The sequence below is a fragment of the Chlorocebus sabaeus genome, chromosome X, assembly GCF_047675955.1.
Source record: "Chlorocebus sabaeus isolate Y175 chromosome X, mChlSab1.0.hap1, whole genome shotgun sequence".
NCBI classification, from domain to species: Eukaryota; Metazoa; Chordata; class Mammalia; order Primates; family Cercopithecidae; genus Chlorocebus; species Chlorocebus sabaeus.
This window is the reverse complement of record NC_132933.1, coordinates 135,597,002-135,623,829: the sequence shown is the minus strand read 5'-3', so window position 1 is coordinate 135,623,829 and position 26,828 is coordinate 135,597,002. Positions and strand designations below refer to the sequence as shown.

Genomic DNA, 26,828 nt, shown 5'->3' with positions numbered 1-26,828 from the left:
AAAAAAGAACATACTATCATGACCCCATTCCCCTGATAAGCATATTAATAGATTTCCCATGCACCCCTCAATTTTCTCTCTCTCCCTCTCTCTGGTCCTCAGTCCTAGAAGCCTTTCTTCTTATCTTCTCTCAATTCTCTCAAAACACCAAGCTCTTTCCTATCTCATGACCTTTGCACTTGCTGTTCTCTATGCCTTGAATGCCCTACCCCCCTTAGCATCAACATCTCCCTGGCATTTTTAAAGTCTCAGCTTAAATGTTCTCTTTTCAGTGAGGCTTTACTCGGTAACCTAATATAACTTCACTACTTTATCCCATGTATCAGTTAGTTTTTGCCATGTAACAAACACCTCAACATTTATTGGCTTAAAACAACCAGCATTTATTTAACTCATGATTCTCCTGGGCCCAACTGGGCTCACTCATGGGTCTGAACCTGGCTGGTGAGTTGGTGAAATCCCAGATGATCTCAGTCACATGTCTAGTGGTTGGCTGGCTGTCACTTGGGGTGATGGGGTAACAGGGCTTTATATTGCTTATTCTCCAGAAGGCTAACCCAGGCTTGTTCATATAACATCTTAGAGTTCCAAGAACAAGAGTATAAGTCCTTAAATGTGAACACTTTTCAAGTCTCTGCCTACATTGTATTTGTTGTGATCCCAGTGGCCAAAGCATATCAAAAGGCCACCCCAGATTGAAGGGAAAGAGAAAGACTTCACCTCTTGAAAAGAGAACACAAGTAGAGGTTTGAAAAGCCCTTGTATATTGGAGTTTGCTCTCTCACTGTGCTTGGGACCCTGAGGCCTAGGATAGCCTGCTGGAGATTGAGGCTACAGGGAAGAGAACTGAGGTGCCCTAGCTAATAGCCTGCCAATCACCAGACATGTGAGTGAGGCTGTCCTGTATCATCTGGCTTCCAGCTGATCCACCAGCTGAGTATAGACACGTGAGAGAACTGAGCAGAGATCAGCAGAGTCAGCCCAGATTTTAAAATCACCTGGTCAACTCACAGAATTGTGAGCTAAATAAAATATTTATTGATTTAAGTCACTGTGGTTTGGGGTGGTTCGTTACACAACAAAGCTAATCAGTACAGGGGGCCTCGATTAAGAAACCAGAGTCAATCAGAATAATGCATGATCCTTTGTGGTTAGGTCTTGTAGCTGACAGTGTTAATGTCCCACCCTTAATTGGTTAGGCCTCACCATTTCTGTCCATGTTTATCTGACTCCCTGTTGCCAATTTCTGCCTTTTTTTTTTTTTTTTTTTTTGGCCAAAGGGCTTTCTCTGGGCACCAGAGCTCACCTTGCCTGTGCACACAGTGGGCCAGAAGTTCTGGAGAATTGACATTTACTATGAGCAGCCCTCAACCAGTGATGAATGGGAGTTCATGTATATATAACCCAATAACTTGCAAAATGAACAATTTGTTCCAAACTGTCTCCTGGAGTTCCCCAATGGGATTGCACTCCAGGAATTGGTAAAGAGCTTCCAGGTTCAGCAGAGGGGAGGACTGCTGGCTAGGGCCTTCGGTATACTGCTTCAGTGAGGGGCTCCACTGCCGCCACCCTGCTTGCTGCCTTCCTGGGTGCCACACCCCCAGTGAGTCCAACATGACATGCTCCTCTTAGGCTCTTGAATGCTGCTCTGAGCAGTGTCACCCTTTACACTAGAAAGCTGTCAAAAACTATGGGGAAAAAAAACAAAACAAGAAGGAAGTAGAGGAGGTGCTAGAAGAGGAGGAAGAAAAATACATGGTGGAGAACATTGTCGACTGTCAACTGGTAAAGGGCAAAGTGGAGCACCTCCTAAAGTGGAAGAGTTTTTTTTAGATGAGGATGACTCTTGGGAGCCAGAAGAGAACCTGGATTGTGTGACCCCATTGCTGAGTTTCTACAGTCACAGAAAATAGCATGTGAGACAGATAGATCAGAAAAAGGCAAATGCAAAGCTTACTCTGATTCTGAATATAAGGGAGAGGAGAGCAAACCAGAGAAGAAAGAAGAGTCAGAAAAGCCACAAGGCTTTGCTGGGCTTTGGAGTTGAGCAGATTATTGGAGCTACAGACTCCAGTGGAGAACTCACACTCCTGATGAAATGGGAAAACTCTGATGAGGCTGACCTGGTCCCTGTCAGGGAAGCCAATGTCAAGTGCCCACAGGTTGTCATATCCTTCTATGAGGAAAGGCTGATGTGGGCATTCCTACTTCAGGAGGGCAATGACAAAAAATTATGACAAGAATTACTTATCCTGAGCACCAGCCCCGTCACATCTGGCTGGGAGTTTCAAGTCGGGATAGAAGGAGTTAGACTTGTGTTGACATCATAGAGGTGGCTTGAGAAGATGTCCTTTGAAGAGCCGGTATAGTCTCTGTGTCCTGCAGCAGGCCAAATGCTTCAAAACTGTTCCAAGCTGTGTAGCTTGCACATGGTTCCAGTGGAGGGGAAGCGGAATAAGTGTTTCAAGGCAACCTTTGTCGTACTTTGCTGAGAAAAGCAAAGGGCTTTCTATGAAGGACAAAACTTGCAGAATTGGATGTGTGAGAGAGCAAAAAGATATTGTAGATCCTCAAAGAGCATCTCCACAACGCTCAACCTTCTTCCCGATAGTGTCAACTCTGCGCTTTTAGAGTGTAGCATTATGTAGTTTTTGGCTATTACTGGTGTATACTTTTGGGGGAGGGAGAGATGGAGTGGGGAGAAATGGAGATGACTAGCCTCGTTTTGATTACCATTTGGGACCAGATTGGGAAAATAGTGAAACAATGGAAAGAGCAATGATTTGTTTCTATGTCCAGAATATTTTACATTAAAAATGTCATTGGTACCATAAATAAGGACTGTAAGAGAATGTTTAAATCTGTTATTAAGCATGTTCATACCTCAGTATCTGGTGTATCCCATAAATATATACTTCCACTATGTACCCACAAAAATTATTTTTTAATTAAAAAAACCTGAATGTCTGAATCCTGTAAGCCAAGGTATTCTCTGCTTGAATTTAATGCTGTTACCCATGAAGAACTAAGCCAGATCATAAGTTACCAAAGCTGCCATTTTGCAGATGGAAATTGAGGAGGGAAAACCTTTTATTGGAGCCTATACACAGGTAGATCATTCAGTCTTAGAGGTGCTAATTCCTGAAATTAGAAAGAAAACCCTTTATTTTCCAATTATGGAGTTATAAATAGCAGCTTTGCCATCCAAGCCACAGGCTGAGGTGTTGGGGAAGGGGAAGAAGGTGATAGAGGAGATGGAAGACTAGGGAAAGACAAGGGTCTATGCTCTTAGGATGGAGAACTCTTGGAGCCTCTGTTTTTTGAGCTTTGAACTCTGAAACCATTGGTGGCAGGTTTCAATCACTGACAGCACAAGTTTCATTGAATCAATTTAGGAGGTAAATGATTTCAAAAACCTTTGTATCAGGAGAAGATTAAACTTCCATACTGGGGCAGTGGTTCACTTTAAAACAAAACAAAACAAAACAAAAAATATTTTGAAAAGAAATCCTAAGAATTAGGTGATACCCAAAATGCTCTGTCTTGAGTCATGAGATCCATCAGTTCTTGATATCATCTAGACTTGCATGTAGAGCTACATTATAAAATCGTTTTAGGCATGTGTTAGGTTTCTGTGAAAACTTTGTTTACATGTAAACTTCATACCACACGGTCAATTTTTGTCTTAATAAAACTAGATTCATGTTTTTAAAAAGCACTTCCATCATCACCTCCCTGCTCTTGTCTCATTCATCTTTAGCCTGATTTGGAAACATATAGCTCATTTAGGCTGTGTCACTGGCTGAAGCTGGACATTTGCATGCAAAAAAATTGGCATGATGGTTTTGAAGTTGGGAGGGGAGAGCTTTTGAGATCGTTATCAGAGATAGAATGAAGGTCAAGGATAGGAAGAGACTGGGAGACAAGAGAGAGAAATGAGACTAGGCAGAGATCTCTTACATAGCAAGAAACAAAAGTTACAAGTTTAATGTGTTCATTTTTCTTTTAATAGTCTTTTTTCTTCCAATACTATTTTTAGGTGTGTGTTTGTTTGATGTATAATTTACATATAGTGAAATACATAGATCTTCAATGTACTGTTCAATGAGCTTTAGCAAATGTATATGCCTGTATAAGCCCCTCACAAATCAAGATATAGAGAATTTCAATCACCCCCAGATTGTTCCCTTGTGCCCCTTTGCAGTCATTCCTCATTCTTCACCAGAGGCAATCATTACTGTGATTTCTATCATTATATATTATAATTGGCTGTTCCAGAATTTCATAAAAGTGAAATCATACAGTATGTACTCTTTTATGTCTTGCTTCTTTACTCAATACAATGTTTTTAAGATTATCCATGTTGTTGTATATATCAGTAGTTCATTCCTTTTTGTTGCTGGATCGTGTTTCATTGTATGGCTATAGTATAATTTATTTATAAATTCTCATGTTGGATATTTGCGTTGCTTTTTGTTTTTATCTATTCTGAATAAAGCTATTGTGAGTATTCATTTACAAGTCTTATGGGCATATATTTTCATTTCTCTTGAGTATATATCTAAGAGTGAAATTGCTGGATCATAGGGTAGGTGTGAAGCCTTTGCTCTGGGTGCCTTTGTGACTGACTCAGTTTCCCCAGCCCTCTGCCTTGCCTGCCTTCCTTCTGGGTCTAGAGTACTAAGATTCCACCAAGCATTCTGTGGAGGGACCTCATGCATTCCCCTGTAAGTTTCAGAGCAGGAAATAGGGGAAGGTCAGGAAATAGCATAGGGCTAGAAGTTGAGCATGAGTCATTAGGAAACCAGGGTCTAGTCTTGGTTCTTCCATTAATAATTTTGGGGCAAGTAATTTTCTGACCTTTAATCTTCACCATTGGCTGCTCTTCAAGACTCCTTCCAGATGGTTCTACACCTGTCTTGTGAGTTCATAATAGATGCTCAATTAGAATTTGTTTCCCTATGTAGGAGAGGGAAAAGTATTAAGTTATTTGTTTTTCTCCTGACTACAAAACATTAACGTAGTTATTTTTTCACTTATTTTCCTGCCTTATGATAAGGGCAGGTGCTAAGGATGATGTTTTGTTTTTGTGACCTGGATGGCTGATAAGGGATGCAAATAGGGGAAGCCAAGAGAGACCAGACTAGAAGGACCAGGAGGCTCTAGAAGGATAGCAAACAGATGTGAGGCAGTGTGTGTGTGTGTGTGTGTGTGTGTGTACTTTGGGGGTTCTAGCATAAAAGCAAGAGAACGAAAAACACAGAGAGAAGATGGTTGCCACAAAGAGTAAACTTTGGGGAAAAAATATGTTTTGAAGCAGTTTTGCTGAGTCATGATCAATGTCAACAACTCTTTTCCCCCTTACTGAGAAAATTGCAGAAATAGAGCCATCATTCTACAGTATTTTCAGGCTTGGATATATGTTTCTAATGACCTTAAGGCCAGAGGAGAATTTTCCAAAGGGACCCTGTGATATTTAGGTTGAACGAATGAAAGTATTAGGATAAAAGCTAACTTGCTGTAACAAAGACACCTAACAACACCATAGCCTACAGAACCAGGAAGTTGATTTGTCTTTCAGGTAACAATTCAGAGGTGCATGATCCACACTGGTGAAACAAATCTTCTCCACAGTCAATCAGAAACCCGAGGTCCTTCTATTGTGTGGCTCTAAGGTATTGTTGTTATCTGTATAGTTGAAGCTAGATTGCTGTGGGTTCCAGTTGGTGGGAAGAAGAAAGATAGCATGGAGACATGCCTACCGTCTTAAATTCTAATTCTGGAAGTGTCTTACATTACTTCTTCTCACATTCCATTGGCCAGAATTCAACCATATGATGAAGCCTAATCTCAAGGGACACAGAAGTGTAGACAAGCTGTGTGCCCAGCAAGAAGGGGAGAATGGATTGTAAGGGACAACTGGCAGACTTTACCCCCAAAGAGCAAGCCCTTAAATCCCCCAAGGGACTGCTTGGGGGACCATTTTATTCATGTCCTGAGGGAATAGCAATATTCTTCAGGCTTCATTGAGATTTTTTTCTACTCTGACCTATCCCGCATCTGTCTTATGTGTGTGCACTCACACCATGGTCTGATGGGCTTTGGGCAAGGGGATTATTTACAGTTCTTGAATCCTTGCTCAATACCAAGTTAGGCTAGAGCTGCATGTGCTTCAGGAGCAGGGTAAAGCAGGAGGGAAGCGAGCTAAAGGGCTCTGTCCCTTCCCCCACGTGTTTGTCTCAAAGTGGGGAGTTGAAACTGAAGTCTCAAGTCTCTCTCCTTTCCTGGAAAATCTTCCCTAGCCAGATGTGCCCTTTTCTACTCACCTTCATTATCCAATAATCTTTTTTATTCCGTCTTCCCTCACAGACCCCAATAGTGTTGACTGACTATGATAGTATGTAATTGAATGCAGAGTATTCTCCCTCCAATATGATTAGTTAATCTTCATCCCATATGCAGTTAAGTCACCTTCAAAAAGATGCAGCTAATGTCTCCAGGCTACAAATTCCTCCTGAGGTGTTGAGTGGTATGTGCTTAGGTGTTCCTCCATGGTGACATCAATGCCAATTTTATTAACTGAGCACTTCCTCTCCTCTTTCTCTCTCTTCCTTCAGGACTTTGATTCTTCAGTTTTTCTTTATTCCAAGCCCTCCATGGCCTGTGAGCCAAGTCCATACTGCTAACAGGTCCCTTGAAATGGCATCCTATATTTGGCTTGTAACCAGACTCTGGGGACATCTATATGGCAGTCATAGTTGATTAGGGAAATGAAGAATTTTCTTTTCAAGAGAAAGAGCTAGAGTTTAATTACTATCAGGGCAAAATGGTTCATCTCAAAATAAATTATATTCTCTAGCTGCTAGAACAGCTGTTGAACAAAACACATTCTCTAGTAAGTGAGAAGAAGGATGACAACCTGCAGATCTTAAATGAGAATTGGAAAAGCAAAAACAAGCAGGTGTGGTAGGTTGTATTAATAATGGCCCCCATATATTTCCCCTTCCTGTGGCATCACAAATCTTCCCATTAAGAGATGGTATCTATTTCTTTACCCCTTGAGTCTAGGCTGGTCATGTGACCTGCTTTGGCCAATAGGACATTGGCAAACATAAAGCAAGCAGACTCCTGAAATGTGTTTGTGCACTGAGGCTTTCTCTCTTGTGGCTCTTGAATCCCTGAGGCCCAAGCTAGACTGCTGGATGATGAGAAACATGTAGCTGCCTTCATCACCCCAGCCAGCAGCTTGCCAATGCTGGACATATGTGTGAGGCCATGCTAGATCACCCAGCCTCTCGATTACTCATTAGCTGACTCCAGGCAAATGAGATATCTCAACCTAGACCAAAAGAACTACTTGGACAAACCTGAGAATTGTGTTCTAAGTAAATGGACACTGTCTTAAGACAATAAGTTTTGGGGTGGCTTGTAATGTAGCAAAAGCTAACTGATACAACTGAGCAGCCAGTGCATGTATGTTTGCATGTCTATGTGTGTGTTTCTATATGTGTCTATTGTCTCTTACATCTTCCCCCATATCCATAACAAATGTTCCCAACATGTCCTGAAATCAGTACAGTCAGTTAAGACCTTTACTTAGACGCTCTGTAGGACCTTCAAGCTCGGAAAACAAACCTGTAGTAAAGGAGTAAGTCTCCTTTTTCCTCTCTCATTCCTTTCCCATCCCATGCTCCTGAACTTGGAGTCTGGCCTGGCCAGTCTGAAGGAAGGCAGTACCTATTATAGAATGCCCTATATTCCTCATTTCCCTGGAGACATTGCTTCTCCCTGGCAGCCCCAGCAAGAGGGATGAAAGAAGGTATGTGTGTGCCCCTAGGTTCTTCCAATCCTAGGGAAAGGAAGGACTACTATTGATGCTTTCTTCCTTCTCATCTTGGGGTTTAGATACCAGAATCTTACAGCCTCTCCCACTGCACCTCATACTCCACAAGGGTTGGCTGTTGCTGATGGTTTTTAAAGGCAAGTTCCCAAAGAGTGTTCTTTTTTGTCAGATGTGGCTATTGGTTCTTAAACCACATATTTGACATTTCTGGGTATGTGGAGTGGAGGACTCTTTTGGTTAGACAAAGCCCACATGAGATCCTGTCTTTACTGTTAGTTTTCCATATTTGAGTGGGCACGGTTGGCCTAATTATTACTTGGCCTCTATCAAATATGTTGATTTTAGTTTAGAAGATACTGTAGTAAATCCATTTTTTATGAAGCTAAAGTGGCTAGCAATAGGATTTCTTTCTTTCACTTTTCTCTGTCCCACTTTCCCCCCTCATTTCTATACATGTTTCAGCCATGAAAATCATTTTTCTTTCTTTAAAACAGCTTTACTGAGGTATAATAAAGGGGAAAAAAGTATAAAAGTTACCTGTTTAAAGTGTGTAATTCAATGGCCAGTAAATATATAGAGTTGTGCAACCATTAATACAATCCAGTTTTAGGAGATTTCTATCTGTATTACTCCATTCTCACAGTGCTATAAAGAAATATCCGAGACTGGGTAATTTATAAAGAAAAGAAGTTTACTTCATGCATGGTTCTGCAGGCTGTACAGGAAGCATGGCAGCATCTGATTTTGGAGAGGCCTCAGGGAGATTTTACTCATGGCAGAAGGCAAAGTGGGAGAGGCACCTTACGTGGCAGGAGCAGGACCGAGAGAGAGGATAGATGCCACACACTTTTAAACAACCAGATCTCATGAGAACTCTATCATGAGAACAGCACTAGGGGGATGATGTTAAACCATGAGAGACCACCACCATGATTCAGTCACCTCCCATAAGACCCCACCTCCAACATTGGGGATTTCAATTCAACATGAGATTTGGGTGGGAACACAGACTCAAACCATATCGCCATCACATCCAGAGATCTCGTGTACCATTTGCTGTCAGTCCCCATTCCCACTCTCAGTCCAAGGAAACCACTAATCTGTCTTCTGTCACTATAGATTTGCCTGTTCTGGACATTTTATATAAATGGAATCATACAATATGGGAAGTTTTTTTTTTTTTAAATAAAGATAATACTTAGGATAAAAATTTGCTTAAGACATGAACATGTTTACAAAAGTTGCTCTTCCTTTGAAAGGTTGATCCATGAGTATGAGCAAGATAACCTATCTTGGTTTGGGTTCCCTCAAAGAAGATGCCAAGGCAAGGACTTGAGGGCAGGTAGTTTATTTGGGAGATAATCACAGGAAAAGTGAGGAAGTGGGGATGAGACACAGAGGGGAGAAAATACAAAACAAATAAAAAGCATACAGTGAGAAGATTACCACTGTGGACAACTGGGGCTCAATCCCACTGAAGATTGCCTGAGAAACCACATGGAGCGTGCTTCTGCAGAAGTTAGGGTGCTTATCTGCCTGCTATTGGTTAATGCTGTGTAACAAATTACCCTAAATGTAGCCGTTTAAAGCAACAATTAATATTTATACTCTCTTACTATTTAAGGATCAGGAATTTGAGGTTGGCTTAGTTGGATGGTTCTGGCTTGGGGGTCTCCCTTTAAGATTGCAGCCAAGCTGTTGGCTGGGGCTGCAGTCAACTGAAGGCTTGACTGGGGTTGGAGGATCTGTTTCTGAGATGGTGCACTCACCTGGCTGACAACTCAGTTGCTAGCTGTTGCAGGAGGCCTCAGTTCTTTATCACATGGTCCTCTCTGTAAGGTTACTTGAGTGTCCTCACAATATGGCAGCCAGCTTCCCCCAGAGCAAGTGATCCAAAAGACAACAAGATGGGAGCAGCAATGCTTTTTGTGATCCAGCCTTTAAAGTTGCACACCATTATTTCCTGCTATATTATATTGGTTGCAAAGGTCAGCCCTACTTTTTTTTTGTGAGGAGGACTACATAAGGGCATGAATACCATAAGGCAAGGATAATTGAGGTTGCTTTCAATCCCGAATACCATATCCATTAACTCCTGTTCTTCATTGGTTCAGGGTTATCCTGTATGGGCTGAGTAAGCTCCAGGAAGGACTGCTAGAAGCCTCAGGCAGAGGGTTAGTAGGTGTTTGAGGTGAGAAGCTGCCAACCTTCCAGGAATTATCTACTGTGACTTCAGGTAAACTCAGAGGTGGGCCCATAGGAGCTATGGGACAAAGCCTCACAAGCATCTTCCACATGCCCCAAGGATGCCATCGCTGAGACAAGTTTTTCAGGTCTGCTATTGATAATGAAAAGAGAAATCTTCCACAGCTCCAACTTATAGGTGGAACAAAATGATAGGTCGTCAGTGAGGTATTTATACCTTTGGAATGCCCTCTAGGTGACTGCCATACCAGACTGAGGTGTGGGTTTTTGTAAGCCCATTATCGCCAAAGAAACAGCTCCCAGAACACCAAAACCACCCTGCTCCTCATATTGCTACAGAGTATAAAATCACAGGCCAGTCCTGGGCAGAAGTCCAGCCACATTCTTGATATATGGGAAGGGAGCTGGGTTCAAAGGCAGAAGTCAAGATTTAGAGCCTCAGTGTGGTGAAGGTTCCTCTCAAGGTAACCTGGGGTAGCAGGAAATGATGACATACCAATGCTTGGAAACACTGCCAGACTCTGGATTTAAGTCACTGACATCAATGGGTTCCATCACTCATGCCACTGATATCTGCTATCCTATAAAGGAGCAAAAGCAGGGGGAGATAGGGGAAGTTAGGGACAGGGTAACAGAGAGAGGAGAGGAAACAGACCTATAACTGAGTTAGGCCCCCTGCTGAATGGCCAAAGCTAGAGGAACCATATGTCCTGCCTGGCCCAGGACAATTCTGGTTTAAGCTGTTGTTCTGGAATAGTTTTCTACAGCACCTCCTTTTACTCTCAAAAGCCTCTAGGTTTGGGTGGTAAATTACATATTTATCTTACCCATAGCACACTGTACTGTCCCAAACATAATCTTCCTCATAATCAATTATGCATGTTTAATGTCTCTCTTGTCTGCTCAGCTGTGATTTCTGGGTGGATAGGGACCACATCTAACTTTTACACTACTCTATCTGAAGTATTAGCATTTGTGAAGTGCTCAATATATACTTTGCTTACTTACTAAATGCATGAATGAATGAATGAGTGACTGAATCAATGAATGGATACACTAGCTCTGTTTAAAAAGATGTGGCACGATTGGAATGAACTAAGGGGAAGGAAGGGGGAAGTCATTAAGTCTAAAATTCCAAAGGGAGTCATAGGAAACATGTTTTAAGACCCCAGGTCAAGGCTTTATTCAAATGTATTCCTTTTATTTAGTTCCAGCAGCTCTGGGGCCAGATGGTGTGTGCTCACAAATAGAGCTGCTGCTGGTGAAAAGTACGGGGCTGTGAAATGTTCAGAAAAGCCCCGAGTGTGAGTCAACAGGCTTTGCATCTCTGCTCTCTAAGGGTCTGCTCTGTCAGCAAGTGGTTCTAAAAGCCAAGAAATTGAGTTTTCGGTGGCGTGGGACTGTAATGCACATTTTCTGTATTATTTCCTTTTTAGGGAGAGGGACCCAAGCATTTTGCCACCAAATAAGGACCATTTATGGACTACTCAGTCACATTTGCTGAGAGCTAGCTGGGGCTGTCACGTGATTCTAAGCATAAACTTTAGCCTGTCTCACAGAGCCAAGAGTGCAGGCACAGTGTTCGTGAGATCAGAAAAAAAATGAGAAATGAAAGTTGAAGTCAGATTTCTGCACAAACTGCTATATGGTGGCTAATTTAGAGGGGAAACCTCAATATCTCCAGTGGTGAGGTTTGATTTACCATCCCAGCTTGTCCAAAGATGTTAAAAACTCCTAAACATTTGGGTCTTAAATTCCCCAACAGAAGTTGCTATTATCATTTTTCGTTTAGATTTTAGAAATAGAGTGAGGACACTTCATAAGTCATAATACCTGGCTTTTCTTTCTTGTTCTGCCATTAGGTTGTTGTTTAGCAACCTACTTAACATTTTTTTTTTTTGTTAGATGTTTTTATTCTAAAGTGGGAATCACCATGCTGACTACATAATTATAAGACTAATGCCCTGTACATTATTATTATTATAAATATTGATAAAATATTCACATCCTCCCATTCCAGTCCTTTCCAAGCATAATTCCAGGACACACCCTTCAAAAGTCCCCCCAAAAGTAGAAAACTTCACAGCAAATTGCCTGATATTTATTTAGTACCTATTAGAATACACATAATTATAGTGCAACAGCAGCAGGCTAAGGAAATAGATAATAAGTAGTCACATTATAGTTGAAAGGTAGAAGACGGACAGAATTTAAATAGGCAAGCAGGAGAAAGAGCCTTCCAAGAAGGAGAACAACATTGGTAAAGTCATGGAACAGGGGCTGGCAAACTGCAGCCTGCAAACCAGATCCAGCCTGCAGTGATTTTGTAAATAAAGTTTTAATGGGACACAGACATGCTCATTCATCTATGTATTGCCTATGGCTGTTTTCATGCTACAGCAGTAGAGTTGGGTAATTGTGACAGAGGCTGTATGGCCCCCAAAGACTAAAATATTTACTATCTAGCCCCTTTATAGAAAAAGTTTTCTAAGTCCTAACATAGACCACGGTGGAAGTGGAGTCTAGAATTTTTCCTGATCAGAATGGGGTTTCAGAGAATGTGAGTTTGAACAGAATGGATGGGGCCAGGTGACAGAGATCTTCAAAGTAATTGTGTTAGGAAGCAGGGAACAGGCTCATGGGGAGTGGAAATCACTTTTCTCACCCTGCAGTAAATTCAATCTCAGTCCCAGATACTGAGAATATAGAGGAATGGAAACTGCTTAAATTTATTGACTACATCTATCCTTCTGTCTGTCAATCCATCCATCTATTCATCTGCCCACTGAGCATATATTTATTTATTCTTACAGAATCATTTTGTTACTCAAATAAAACATGATAATTGTAGGGAAAAATATTTTGAAAAATACAAATGAGTCCCACCCCCCGTGAAGTAGAAAACCATCTGTGATCCAACTAACCATAGATAAACCCACTGTTAAATTTCAGTGTGTGTCCTTTTAATCTCGTTTATTGCAAAGAAAAAGAAGTTTCGGTTAGGTGCATACAACATGCCTGGCAGTATGCTAAGCATTGAGGATACAAAATGGTGTAAGTCAATAGTAAAGACAAGGAATCAACCTAGATGCCCATTAACAGGGAACTGGATGAAGTAAATGTGGTACATATACACCATGGAAGACTGTGTAGCCATAAAAAGGAACAAAAGCATGTTTTTTACAGCAACATGGATGAAGCTGGATGTCATTATCCAAAGGGAATTAATGCAGGAATAGAAAACCAAATACTGCAGGTTCTCACTTATAAGTGGGAGTTAAACATTGACTGCACGTGGACACAAAGAAGGGAACAAGAGACACCAGGTCCTACTTGAGGGTGGAGGATGGAAGGAGGTGAGGATCAAAAAGCTACCTATCGGGTTATGTTCATTACCTAGGTGACAAAATAATATGTATAACAAACCCCTGAGACTTGTGATTTACCCATGTAAAGTACGTGTGCGAAATCTGCACATATACTTCCTGAACCTAAACTAAAAGATGGAAATAAAAAAATAAAATAAAATAAATGGTATAAGCTTGGTCTCAAACTCAAGAATGAAGAGCAATGACTGAAATTGTTGAAGTATAGGGTGAGAAGTATAATAATAGCTGCCTGCAGAGATAAAAGGAAAGCAGGGCAGAAGGAGTGATCACCTTTCCCTGGCCTGTTTTATTCAATGTGAGCCTTAGAAGGTGTCTGTGAGTCAGCTAGGTGGCCAGGAACATTCCAGACAGAGGGGAAAGTAACTGATGTTACCCATGTGCCTGTTAGGTGCCCAAGAGTTTTACTGGAAATGTCTCATGTAGCCATCAAAACTACTCTTGGCAATGGGTATTATCACTCTCACTTTACAGATGAGAACTTGAAACTCTCAGAGGTAAGGCATTTGCCAGGGCCATTCAGATAGCTTGAGGTGGAGGCAGTATTTGAGCTCAGAGCTGTTCCCCATGCTTTTCCCACTTTATCGTGCAACCTCCCCATGATAAACAAAGTCATGGTGGCCACTTTCACTAGTTTTATTTAACAAATATTTATTGAGTATCCACTATGTACCCAATAAAGAATACATTGACTGTATTCTCAAGAAGCGCTTTAAGAACCCTCACAAGTGTGTGTGTGTGTGTGTATTGATGGAGTCTGTGTGCAGAGTCAGGTTTTGCTTTGACTTCAGAGAGAACTTGAAACTGATCTAGACCCCCAATTTTTATATATAGTTTTATATATAGTTTATATCTATTTTTATATATAGTTTTTATAATAGTTTCTTCCCTCCTTGGTTGTAGGACTCTTGGCCCCTTCTTGGAGGATGTGGACCAAGCATGTTGCATTGTGTGCCCCCTAGAGAAGCCATACTAATTGGACGATTTTAAAACCCCCAAAATGGAGATGGAGGTTGCCAATCATTCATTAAGTGGGTCAACCAATTACCAGCTCTGGTGGGGTTGGGCTCTGTGTATGAAGTGGGCAAGGTGACAGAAAAGTAACATTCTTCCATAGTTGCCACTCTCAAAAAAAATGGCTGCCTAATTGTGGACAGAAGACATAGACCAGGCTCGACAATCAGTGCTGTAGGAGTTCTAGGGAAGGGGACTTATGGTGGACTGAAGAGACCGGGGAATGCTTCCTAGAGCAGTGATATTTCAAACATCTCTTATCATGGCTGGCTAGATAGCAAGCATGAAGAGGAGAGGAGAGGTTAAAGTCTCCCTTCCAAAAACCCAGGAGGACCACCTGTCGAGTACTATGTTAACTATTTGGGTGATGGGTTCACTAGAAGCCCAAACCTCGCCATTATGCAATATACCAGTGTAAAAGACCTGCACATGTACTCCCTGAACCTAGAATTAAAAATAAAATAAAATAAAAATTAAAAACCCGGGAGGTACTTTAACCTCCAAATTCTACTGGGAAGGGTGTGTGAAAGTTGGAGGGCAGGGATGTGTCTCACTCTCCCTTTCTCTGGAACACACACAAAGCCACCCACAGAGTTAGTAAGTTGCATCATAAAATATGGCATGGCCATAAATGAAATTACAAAGGAATCACTTCCAAAGGCTTCACCTTGAAACCTTAACTTCTACATTGAGAGCACACCATTTATTACCACTGCTGCTGGGAAAAGGAGCTGTTAGTGTAATATAGAGAAGAGAAGACAGGCAGATTAAGGAGCAGAAAATGGTAAGATTTATTGTGGGAATAAAACCCTGAGCAAATTGCCACTTGTTAAATGTGGGTGTTGGGACCATTGTCAAAGCAGCTCACTCCAGGCAAACACAATGGTCTTGCTGGAAAATTCTCTTCACTGCTCTGCACCTCTCTTTCTCTCTTTGTATGATGGCATGGTAAGTGGTCTGATAAGAAAAGGTTAGTGATCAGGAAGATACTTTTTTCCCCTTTAGTTTCCTTGGTCCAACTGTCCCTTTACCAGTTTATGCATGACTTCTTACTCAAATGACCTTCTAATCTACATTCAACAGAACTCTTGTGAGGGTTTTCCATGGGGCAGCAACTGGGTAGGGGACACAGTGATGAATAACAGTGATCTGGTCCTTACCTTAAGAGATCTACCTGAGCTTGACCTCTGGACCTTCTTATGTCTGGGAGGATGTGCAACCAGTCAAGTTAATCTTGGCATCAACAACCTGAAGCCCTATAAGAACCGGGCTTCTCCTATTTTTGGGAGAGTTAAAGTTCAAGATTCTAGCCTAGCCAGAGAGCCTAGGGTTCTCTTCTGACTTCTTGTCAACTGTGAGCTCTTAACACTGGGTAAATGGTACAAACTAGCAAGACCAGCACTGTCCAATAAAACTTTCTGCAATTATGGAAATGTTCTGTATTTTCACTGTCTAATGTAATGAACAGTAGCCACAGGTGGCTACTGAACACTTGAAATGTGGCCAGTTGGAATTGGGATGAGCTACAAGTGGAAAATATACATTGAATTTCAAAGCCTAAGTACCCTCATCCCAAATAATGCAAAACGTCTTAGTAATAATTTGTATGTTGATTCCATGTTAAAAGTATAATCATGTGGGTATACTGAGTTAAATATGCTATTAAAATTAATTTTACCTGTTTCATTTTACTTTTAAATATGCTACTAGAAAATTTTATATATTTGGCTTGCATTATATTTCTGTTGAACACTACTGTTCTAAACTTTGGTTTACTTATCTGGAAAATGAGGGGGCTAGACCAGAGATTGAAAAGATGCACTTATCTCAAAATTGCTATAATTTTCCCTACACCTGACCCATTGTGAGTTGACTACTGGACAGTGGGAACTGTGGTCAAGGTGCTATCAGTGCCCCACCCACAGCCTCTCAGCACTTGCCATTCTAGAACATGCTGAAGTCATCCTATTTCAAGAACTTATAGCTCTTCCCCTTATGGTCCTTGATCCGCCTGCAGGAGGGGAGCCCAGCAATGCCTCCAAATTGACAAATGGGATCTAATTAAACTAAAGAGCTTCTGCACAACAACAACAAAAAACTATCAGAGTGAACAGGTGACCTACAGAATGGGAGAACATTTTTGCAGTCACACATCTGACAAAGGGCTAATATCCAGAATCTACAAAGAACTTAAACAAATTTACAAGAAAAAAACAATGCCATCAAAAAGTGGGCAAAGGATATGAACAGATACTTCTCAAAAGAAGACATTTATGCGGCCAACAAACATGAAAGAAAAAGCTCATCATCACTGGTCATTGGAGAAATGCAAATAAAAACCACAATGAGATACCATCTCATGCCAGTTAGAATGGCAATCACTAAAAAGTCAGGAAACAACAGATGCTGGATAGGCTGTGGAGAAATAGGAACGCTTTGACACTATTGGTGGGAGTGTAAATTAGTGCAAACATTGTGGAAGACAGTGTAGTGATTCTTCAAGGATCTAGAACCAGAAATACCATATGACCCAGCAATCCCAAAGGATTAATGAATCATGCTATTATAAAGACACATGCACACATATATTTATTGTGGCACTATTCACAATAGCAAAGACTTAGAACCAACCCAAATGCCCGTCAATGGTAAACTGGATAAAGAAATGTGGCACATATACACCATGGAATACTATGCAGTCATAGAAAAAGGATGCATTTGGCTGGGCATGGTGGCTCACGCCTGTAATCCCAGCACTTTGGGAGGCGGAGGTGGACAGATCATGAGGTCAAGAGATGAAGACCATCCTGGCCAACATGGTGAAGCCCTGTCACTACTAAAAATACAAAAAATTAGCTGGGCATGGTGGCACATGCCTGTAGTCCCAGCTACTCAGGAGGCTGAGGCAGGAGAATCGCTTGAGCCCGGGAGGCGGAGGTTGCAGTGAGCTGAGATCACGCCACTGCACTCCATCCTGGCGACAGAGTGAGACTCCATCTAAAAAAAAAATGAGCTCCTGTCCTTTGCAGGGACATGGATGAAGCTGGAAACCATCATTCTCAGCAAACTAACACAAGAACAGAAAACCAAACACTGCAGGTTCTCACTCATAAGTGGGAGTTGAACAATGAGAACACATGGACACAGGGAGGGGAACATCACATACAGGGGTCTGTTGGGGGGTGGGGGGCTAGGGGAGGGATAGCATTAGGAGAAGTACCTAATGTAGATGACTGGTTGATGGGTGCAGCAAACCACCATGGCACGTGTATACCTGTGTAACAAAACTGCACGTTCTGCACATGTACCCCAGAACTTAAAGTATAATAATTTAAAAAAAGAACTCTCGGCATATAATAAATAAAAGTTGGAGGATAAATACCCCAGTTTCCACGCCCCTCAAGTGGCACACTCTAAGGTATTTCCCACATAGTTTCTTAGAGTTCTCCAGAAGGGTTGAGCCTCAGCAACCCACAGTGGTACCTTGCACAGCAATACTCCCTTTATTGGCTTCCTTCCCTTCCCTATTTCACTTCCCCATTCCTCTACAGGTGCTTCCTGGGGTCACCTCCTAAATAAGCTACTGCACTCCCATTCTTTTCTTAGGGTCTGTATCTGGGTGAACTCAACCTAAAATAGCCAATTAACTAGTCCTGAAAGGTAATGATGTTTAGAGGCACTGTCCCAGGAGTCTTTGAATGGCTTCTACTGTTTTATCAGTTCATCAGGATCTCTTGCACATTAACCAACAAGTAGATTGCTTTGTGTTGTTCTCGAGTTTGTCCTATCCCACAGAACTGCAGACATAATTACTTGGCACTCTCTCCTTGACTTCCCAAACATACCACCTCACATGAGTTGGCACTTTCAGCTACATTTTGCCTGTATTAATAACTTCTATTTTAATAATGGTTTCCAACCTCAATTTTCATCAGACTGAGCTCCTGGTTTCATTTTCTCCTAATTGTAATAAGATGCCACAAGACATCTTAAACATGATGGGTCCTGGGTGGGTGTAAATTGTTTGCTGCTGTTGAAGACACGCTGGGAGAGAATCTTCCGGGATCTGACAGGAAATTGTTCCAGATGTCAGAAATCCAGCACCAAAAAAATAAAAATAAACTCCAAGTTACTAAACTGATTAGGGTCTGGTATTTCAGAAATAAGAGAGCCTTCAGGATGAACAAAATGTGAAATCTCTGGAAATGGTCCAGAGATTCAGCAAATATATGGTTTAGGAGTATTCTGGAAGCTGGAAGACAGCTTGTGGCCAATTAAATAATCATTTTCTTATGTCATGTGAGAGATTAGAATCCTAGAAGAGCAGGAAGAGATCTTGAGAATGCTCTTATCCACCCTTCACTCTCAAAATTTATGAGTGAGAAAAATGAAAGCCCAGAGAGGTGAAATGATGAGCCTACACACACACTGATAATGGGCTGAAACTAAAACCAAGACTGGTTTCTTTTTTACAACCCCAAAACATTATCCCCTAGTCTATAGAGAAAAAACAATGATTCCAGACCAGCAACCATTGCTTCCACCCTGTAACCAGGGAGGACTGGAGAGTCAGGACAACCAAGGGAAAGACTAGAATTCTCAGAGCCATCTCTTGGCTGTGCAAAATGATGGAAACCACATTTGGTAGTTCCTCCGGGAGGGTACCCAGGGTCTAGCTAGAGGGCTGGCGTGTGAAATACACTGCATTAAAAATAATCCAGCTGGGCACGGTGGCTCATGGCTGTAATCCCAGCATTTTGGGAGGCCAAGGTGGGTAGATCACTTGAGGTCAGGAGTTTGAGACCAGCCTGGCAAACATGGTGAAACCTTGCCACTACTAAAAATACAAAAATTAGCTGGGCATGGTGGCATGCACCTGTAATCCCAGTTACTTGGGAGGCTGAGGCAGAAGAATTGCTTGAACCCAGGAGGTGGAGGTTGCAGTGAGCCAAGATCGCATCACTGCTCTCCAGTCTGGTGACAGAGTGAGACTTCATCTAAAAAAAAAAAAAAAAAAAAAAAAAAATCCAATATGGTGAAACAGCATGAGAGCCAGAAGAGTATTTCTGGTACACCCTTACGGTCTTATGATGCTGCGCTCTGTGCTAGGCCCCCAAGGATCTGAAATCTGTTGTAGACTTGTGCTCTCCTCTGAAGTTGTTTCTAAATGAAATGGTGGAGACAAGGCAGACAATAAACCTATTTAAAATATATAAAGGTGATTACCAAGTCTCTTTCATCACAACACTCATAAGCTCTTCAGGATTAGAGACTGTATTTTTATTGATTCATTCATAAATGTAATCAACAAATTTACTGAGTGCCTACTATAAGTCACTAGGAATGGGAAGGGGTACTAGATGCAATACAAGGTGGAACAAAAGCTGTCTCAAGCCCTCCAGTGGCTTCTTCCCACCTCATCAGAATACAAATCTAAGTCTGTATAATCTTCTGTCAGATCTGTCCTGATTGCAAAATGCTTTACTATCCCTCTGGTATGTTGATATTCATAGTCTCTGGTTGGAGATATTGAAGGCTGTTGCATGAGAAGACTAGTTTCATTTAGTGAATTTTATTTATTCATGTGTTCATTTATTCAACACAAATTTATTAGTTATCACCTCCACATCAGGGCCTGTGATGAACACTGGGTTATTGCTGGAAAATGATGTTTACCAGTTCTCATGAACTTTGTAGTTTATAGAGAGGAAATCAAGCAATAAACAGGTTGGAAAATGCCTAAATGACAACACATCGTGATATACTCTGAAGAAAAAAAACAAGGCCTCGGAAAAAGAATAATGGAGGAAAGCTAATTTATGTAGAGAGAAAAGGCATCTCTTGCAGAAGTAACGTTTAAATTAAAACTCTAAAGAGGCAGATAAGTCAGCCAGGGGAAGAGGTCAATGAGTTTTTTCAGGTAGACAGAATAGATTGCCAGGGAGGTTCTAAAGCTGGTACACTGATAGCCCTCTACCCTACCCTTGAGCTTTGGACACACCCTACACTGAGCATCCTTGTGGACCACTCCGCCCTCAGGAAACTAGTTGAGGTAGGTGTGTGAAAGGGGAAAGCATCTCTCAAGGTATAATCAATTCAACAAACAAGAGTTCTGGGAGAAGTTATAGAGAATGAGCACATGAGGTTGTCTCCCCTACACACACACACACACACACACATACACACACACACACACACACACACCCCTTCAAACTTGGACAGACTTTGATGGCAAAAAGTAAGATACACTCTTGTTTCTACTGGGGACACAATATGTGAACCAGAAAAATCAGAAAAAAATTATCTTTGCTTTCTTCCTTGTCTTCTTTAGAATTTTATCCCAGCAAAGCCTGACCTCTGTTCTATACACATTGAACTTAGAAGACTTTCCCACTTGTCAGTTGAACTTGAAGTATCTGAAGCTGTACTTTCCTTGTCTGTAATATGGGTATACTATAATTGCCCTATTTCTTCACAACAAATTTTATGCAAAAGTTTTAGAAAATATGAAGCATTGTAAAAATACATAACATTTTAAAAGAGATTTTATTTTTGATGTTACTTGTGTCTTTAATTTTTTCCGTAAGTTTTTGAGGTATTGGTGGTATTTGGTTATATGAGTAAATTTTTTAGTGGTGATTTGTGAGATTTTGGTACACCCATCACCCGAGCAGTATACATTTCACCATATTTGTAGTCTTTTATCCCTAGCCCCCTTCCCACTCTTCCCCCCAAGTCCCCACAGTCCATTGTATCATTCTTATGCTTTTGCATCCTCGTAGCTTAGCTCCCACATATCAGTAAGAACATACTATGATTGATTTTCCATTCCTGAGTTACTTCACTTAGAATTATAATCTCCAATCTCATTCAGATCACTGTGAGTGCTGTTAATTCATTCCTTTTTATGGCTGAGTAGTGTTCCATTATATATATATACACACACATACACACACACATATATACATATATATGTATTATATATATATTTATATATATATATAATTTCTTTGTCCACTCATTGATTGATGGGCATTTGGGTTGCTTCCACAATTTTGCAATTGTGAATTGTGCTGCTATAAACATGAGTAAGCAAGTATCTTTTTCATATAATGACTTCTTTTCTTCTGTGTAGATACCCAACAGTGGGATTGCTGGATCAAATGTTAGTTCTGCTTTTAGTTATTTAAAGAATCTCCACACTGTTTTCCATAGTGGCTATACTAGTTTACATTCCCACCAGCAGTGTAGAAGTGTTCCCTGATCACTGCATCCACACCAACATCTACTGTTTTTTTATTTTTTGATTATGGCCATTCTTGCAGGAGTAAGGTGGTATTGCACTGTGGTTTTGATTTGCATTTCCCTGATCATTACTGATGTTGAGCATTTTTTCATATGTGTGTTGGCCATTTGTATGCCTTCTTTTGAGAATTGTCTATTCATGTCCTTGGCCCACTTTTTGATGGGATTGTTTGGTTTTTTCTTACTGATTTGTTTGAGTTTGTTGTAAATTCTGGATATTAGTCCTTTGTCAGATGTATAGATTGTGAAGATTTTCTCCCACTCTGTGGGTTTTCTGTTTACTCTGCTGACCCTTTCACCATGCAAAAGCTCTTTAGTTTAATTAAGTCCCAACTATTTATCTTTGTTTTTATTGTATTTGTTTTGGGGTTCTTGGTCATGAAATCCTTGCCTAAGCCAACATCTAGAAGGGTTTTTCCAATGTTATCTTTTAGAATTTTTATAGTTTCAGGTCTTAGATTTAAGTCCTTAATCCATCTTGAGTTGATTTTTGTATAAGGTGAGAGGTAAAGATCCAGTTTCATTCTCCTACATGTGGCTAGCCAATTATCCCAGCACCATTTGTTGAAAAAGGTGTCCTTTCCCCACTTCATGTTTTTGTTTGCTTTGTTGAAGATCAGTTGGCTGTAAGTATTTGGGTTTATTTCTGTGTTCTCTATTCTGTTCCATTGGTCTATGTGCCTATTTTTATACTAGTACCATGCTGTTTTGGTGACTATGGCCTTATAGTATAGTTTGAAATCAGGTAGTGTGATGCTTCTAGGTTTGTTCTTTTTCCTTAGCCTTGCTTTGGCTATGTGGGCTTTTTTTTTTGTTTCGTATGAATTTTAGAATTGTTTTTTCTAATTCTGTGAAGAATGATGGTGGTATTTTGATGGCGATTGCACTGAATTTCTAGATTGCTTTTGGCAGTGTGGTCATTTTCACAATATTGATTCTACCCATCCATGAGCATGAGATGTGTTTCCATTTGTTTGTGTTGTCTGTGATTTCTTTCCACAGTGTTTTGTAGTTTTCCTTGTAGAGGTCTTTCGACTCCTTGGTTAAGTACATTCCTAAGTATTTTTTTTCAGCTATTGTAAAAGGGATTGAGTTCTTGATTAGATTATCTGCTTGGTTGCTGTTGGTGTATAGAAGAGATACTGATTTGTGTACATTAATATTGTATCTGGAAACTTTGCTGAATTATTTTATCAGTTCTAGGAGCTTTCTGGAGGAGTCTTTAGAGTTTTCAAGGTAAATGATCATGTTGTCAGCAAACAGTGACAGTTTGACTTCCTCTTTACTGATTTGGATGCCCTTTATTTCTTTCTCTTGTCTGATTGCTCTGGCTAGGACTTCCAGTACTATGTTGAAGAGGGGTGGTGAGAGTGGGCATCCTTGTCTTGTTCCTGTTCTTAGAGGGAATGCTTTCAACTTTTCCCCATTCAGTATTATGTTTTCTGTATGTTTGTCATAGATGGCTTTTATTATACTGAGATATGTCCGTCATATGCTGATTTTGCTGAGAGTTTTAATCATAAATGGATGCTAGATTTTGTTGAATGCTTTTTCTGCATCTATTGAGATGATCATGTGATTTTTGTTTTTAATTCTGTTTATGTGGTGTATAACATTTATTGATTTGTCTATGTTAAACCATCCCTGCATCCCTGGTATGAAACCCACTTAATTATGGTGGATTATCTTTTTGATATGTTGTTGGATTTGGTTAGCTAGTATTTTGTTAAGGGTTTTAGCATCTATGTTCATCGAGGATATTGGTCTGTAGTTTTCTTTTTTGGTTATGTCCTTTCCTGGTTTTGGTATTAGGGTGATGCTTGCTTCATAGAATGAATTAGGGAGGGCTCCTTCTTTCTCTATCTTGTGGAATAGTGTCAGAAACATTGATATCAATTCTTTGAATGTCTGGTAGAGTTCTGCTGTGAATCCAACTGGTCCTGGAATTTTTTTTGTTGGTAATTTTAAAATTACCATTTCAATCTTGCTGCTTGTTATTGGTCTGTTCAAGGTATCTAATTCTTCTTGATTTAAGCTAGGAAGGTTGTATTTTTCCAGGAATTTATCCATCTCTTCTAGTTTATGTGTGTAAAGGTGTTCATAGTAGCTTTGAATTATTTTTTGTATTTCAGTGGTGTCAGTTGTAATATCTCCTGTTTTTTGTTTTTTTTTTTCTTTTTGAGATGGAGTCTTGCTCTGTTGCCCAGGCTGGAGTACAGTGGCATGATCTCAGTTCATTGCAACCTCTGCCTCCCAGGTTCAAGTGATTCTCCTGCCTCAGCCTCCTGAGTAGTTGGGATTACAGGCAACCGCCACCATGCTCAGTTAATTTTTGTATTTTTAGTGGAGTCGGGTTTCACCACGTTGGCCAGGCTGCTCTCGAACTCCTGACCTCAAGTGATCCACCCACCTTGGCCTCCCAAAGTGCCTGGATGACAGGCATGAGCCACTGTGCCCAGTCCTGTTTCATTTCTTAACGAGGTTATTTGTATTTTCTCTTCTCTTTTCTTGGTTAATCTTGCTAACAGTCTATCAATTTTATTTATCTTTTCAAAGAACCAACTTCTTATTTATCTTTTGTTTTTTTTTGTTTGTTTGTTTCAATTTCATTTAGTTCTGCTTTGCTCCTGGTTATTTCCTTTCTTCTGCTTGGTTTGGGTTTGGTTTGTTCTTGTTTCTCTAGTTCCTTGAGCTGTGACCTTAGAGTGTCAGTTTGTGCTCTTTTAGTCTTTTTGATGTAGGAATTTAGGGCTATGAACTTTCCTCTTAGCACCTCTGTATCCCAGAGGTTTTGGTAGTTTGTGTCATTATTGTCATTCAGTTCAAAGAATTTTTAAATTTCCACCTTGATTTAGTTTTTGACCCAATGCTCATTCAGGAGCAGGTTATTTAATTTCCATGTATTTGCATGGTTTTGAAGGTTCCTTTTGGAGTTTATTTCCAGTTTTATTCCACTATGATCTGAGAGAGTGCTTGATATAATTTCAATTTTCTTATATTTATTGAGGCTTGTTTTATGGCCTATCATGTGGTCTAACTTGGAGAAAGTTCCATGTGCTGTGGAATAGAATGTGTATCTGCAGTTGTTGGATGAAATGTTCTGTATATATCTGTTAAGTCCATTTGTTCCAAGGTATATTTTAAATCCATTGTTTCTTTGTTGACTTTCTGTCTTGATGACCTGTCTAGTGCTGTCAGTGGAGTACTGAAGTCTCCAACTATTATTGTGTTGCTGTCTATCTCATTTCTTCAGTCTATTAGTAATTGTTTTATAAATTTGGGAGCTCCATTGTTAGGTACATATATGTTTAGGATTGTGATATTTTCCTGTTGGACAGGGCCTTTTACCATTGTATAGTGTTCCTCTTTGTTTCTTTTAACTGCTGTAGCTTTAAAGTTTGTTTTGTCTGATATAAGAATAGCTACCTCTGCTTGCTTTTGGTGTCCATTTGGATGAAATATCTTTTTCCACCTCTTTACTTTAAGTTTACATAAGTCTTTATGTGTTAGGTGAGTCTCCTGAAGGCAGCAGATGGTTGGTTGGTGAGTTCTTATCTACTCTGTGGTTCCATATCTTTTAAGTGGAGCATTTAGGCCATTTACATTCAATGTTAGTATTGAGATGTGAAGTACCATTGCATTCATCATGTTATTTGTTGCCTGCATTCTTTGTTTTTTGTTTGCTTGTTTGTTTTTGCTTTTTAACTAGTATTTTTATTTTAGGTCCTGTGTGGTTTATGCTTTAAAGAGGTTCTGTTTTGATATGTTTCCAGGATTTGTTTCAAGATTTAGAGCTCCTTTTAGCAGTTCTTGTAGTGGCGACTTGGTTTTGGTGAATTCTCTCAGCATTTGTTTGTCTGAAAAAGACTGTATCTTTCCTTCATATATGATGCTTAGTTTTACTGGCTACAAAATTCTTGGCTGATAATTGTTTTGTTTGAGGAGGCCAAAGATAGGGCTCCAATCCCTTCTAGCTTGTAGGGTTTCTACTGAGAAATCTGCTATTAATCTGATAGGTTTTCCTTTATAGGTTATCTGGTGCTTCTGTCTCACAACTCTTAAGATTCTTTCCTTCGTCTTTGAATAACCTGATGACAATGTGCCTAGGTGATGATCTTTTTGTGATGAATTTCCCAGGTGTTCTTTGTGCTTCTTGTATTTTGATGTCTAGGTCTGTAGCAAGGCCAAGGAAGTTTTCCTCGATTATTCCCCCAAATATATTTTCCAAGCTTTTAGACTTCTCTCCTTTCTCAGGAACATCGATTATTCTTAGGTTTGGTCATTTAACATAATCCCAGACTTCTTGGAGGTTTTTTTCATATTTTCTTATTCTTTTTTTCTTTTTCTTGTTGGATTGGGATAATTTGATGACCTTTTCTTTGAGCTCTGAATTTCTTTCTTCTGCTTGTTTAATTCTATTGTTGAGACTTTCCAGAGCATTTTGTAATTCTATAATTGTATCCAATGTTTCCTGAATTTTTTATTGTTTTTTTCTTTAAGCTGTTTCCTTGAATATTTCTCCCTTCACTTTTTGTATTGTTTTTTGGATTTCCTTGCATTGGGCTTTGCCTTTCTGTGGTGCCTCCCTGATTAGCTTAATATCTAACCTCCTGAATTATGTATCAGGTAAATCAGGGATTTCTTCTTGGTTTGGATCCATTGCTGGTGAACTAGTGTGATTTTTGGGGGTTACTAGAGAGCCTTGTTTTATCATATTACCAGAATTGGTTTTTTGGTTCCTTCTCATTTGGGTAGGCTCTGTCAGAGGGAAGATCTAGGTCTAAAGGCTGTTGTTCAGATTCTTTTGTCCCATGGGATGTTCCCTTGATGTAGTATTCTCTCCCTTTTTCTATGGACGTGGCTTCCTGTGAGCCGAACTGCAGTGATTGTTGTCTCTCTTCTGGGACTAGCCACCCAGCAAGTCTACCTGGATCCGGGCTGGTACTGGGGATTGTCTGCAGCGTCCTGTGATGTGAACTGTCTATGAGTCTCTCAGCCATGGATATCAGCACCTGTTCTGGTTGAGATGGCAGGGGGGTGCAATGGACTCTGTCAGGGTTCTGAGTTTTGGTGGT

General features: G+C 40.4%; 1 pseudogene; it reads left to right on the top strand.

Moving 5' to 3' along the window:
• Positions 1 to 478: 478 nt before the first annotated feature.
• On the top strand, positions 479 to 2,366 carry LOC103232892 (chromobox protein homolog 1 pseudogene; annotated as a pseudogene).
• Positions 2,367 to 26,828: the final 24,462 nt, after the last annotated feature.